Source organism: Schistocerca piceifrons, chromosome 5 (assembly GCF_021461385.2).
Source record: "Schistocerca piceifrons isolate TAMUIC-IGC-003096 chromosome 5, iqSchPice1.1, whole genome shotgun sequence".
In the NCBI taxonomy this organism is placed as follows: domain Eukaryota; kingdom Metazoa; phylum Arthropoda; class Insecta; order Orthoptera; family Acrididae; genus Schistocerca; species Schistocerca piceifrons.
The window spans coordinates 509215539-509217211 of record NC_060142.1 but is presented as its reverse complement, the minus strand read 5'-3'; positions in this window follow the sequence as shown (position 1 = coordinate 509217211).

Genomic DNA, 1673 nt, shown 5'->3' with positions numbered 1-1673 from the left:
TGGCTAATCATAACTTGAACTTTATTTTAGATTTTCAATATAAAAAAATAAATACAAAATGGCCATCGTAATTATAGTTTGATCACGGGCCTGCGAGTTTGAGGTACGCTAACTGCATGCAGTGTAGCCCCTCAGGGGTTACCTAAAATCAAAAATGGATAACATCAGTCGATACTACATGAAATTTATGGAAGCTTATACTTAAGCACAATGAAAAACCCTCAATTTAACGATATGGTGCTAACTCGAAACTTGCTTCCATTTTTGGGGGTTTGTTTCACTCTTTACAGCTCTACAAAAAATAGTTAATATTAACAGATTTCATACAGTATAAGTATAAGCCTTATACTATATGAAATCTGTTAATATTAACTATTTTTTGTAGAGCTGTAAGGAGTGAAGTATAAACCAAAACTGGGACCCGTGGTCTAGGGGCGCCGGCACGGTAGCTCAGCGTGTTCGGTCAGAGAGCCGGTTGGCCTCTGTAATAAAAAAATTGAGTGGAAGGATCAACCACCGAACTTTAACAGGATGTCTTGCGACGTCCGCAACGATCAAACACAACGATCAATAACGAATAAATTGCAAAAAAAAAAGAAGGGGAAGCGTCTTTGATTCATAATCAAAACGTCTTCGGTCCCGGGTTCGATCCCAGCCATTGCCTAAATTTTGATAAATAATCAGCATTGGCGGCCGAAGACTTCCGGCATAAGAAGTCAGCCTCATTCTCACAACAGCCTTGTCAAAGAGGACGGAGGAGCGGATAGAGGTTCAGGGCACTCTCTTATCCTAGGGGTGGGAAATTGCCCCTAAAGGCGGAAGAATCAGCAATGATCAACGACATGACGATGCAGAAGGCAATGGAAACCACTGCATTTAAGACATGTAACGTGTATCCACAGGACATGTGACCTGAATTTGATGAAGTGTCATGATGATCTCTCCATTGGCAAAAGATTCCGGAATAGTCCCCCATTCGGATCTCCGGGAGGGGACGGCCAACGGGGAGGTTACCATGAGAAAAAGATTGAATAATCAACGAAAGGATAACGTTCTACGAGTCGGGGAGTGGAGTGTCAGAAGCTTGAACGTGGTAGGGAAACTAGAAAATCTGAAAAGGGAAATGCAAAGGCTCAATCTAGGTATAGTAGGTGTCAGTGAAGTGAAGTGGAAGGAAGACAAGGATTTCTGGTCAGATGAGTATCGGGTAATATCAACAGCAGCAGGAAATGGTATAACAGGTGTAGGATTCGTTATGTATAGGAAGGTAGGCCAGAGGGTGTGTTACTGTGAACAGTTCAGTGACCGGGTTGTTCTAATCAGAATCGACAGCAGACCAACGCCGACAACGATAGTTCAGGTATACATGCCGACGTCGCAAGCTGAAGATGAACAGATAGAGAAAGTGTATGAGGATATTGAAAGGGTAATGCAGTATGTAAAGGGGGACGAAAATCTAATAGTCATGGGCGACTGGAATATAGTTGTAGGGGAAGGAGTAGAAGAAAAGGTTACAAGAGAATATGGGCTTGGGACAAGGAATGAAAGAGGAGAAAGACTAGTTGAGTTCTGTAACAAGTTTCAGCTAGTCATAGCGAATACCCTGTTCAAGAATCACAAGAGGAGGAGGTTTACTTGGAAAAGGCCGGGAGATACGGGAAGATTTCAATTAG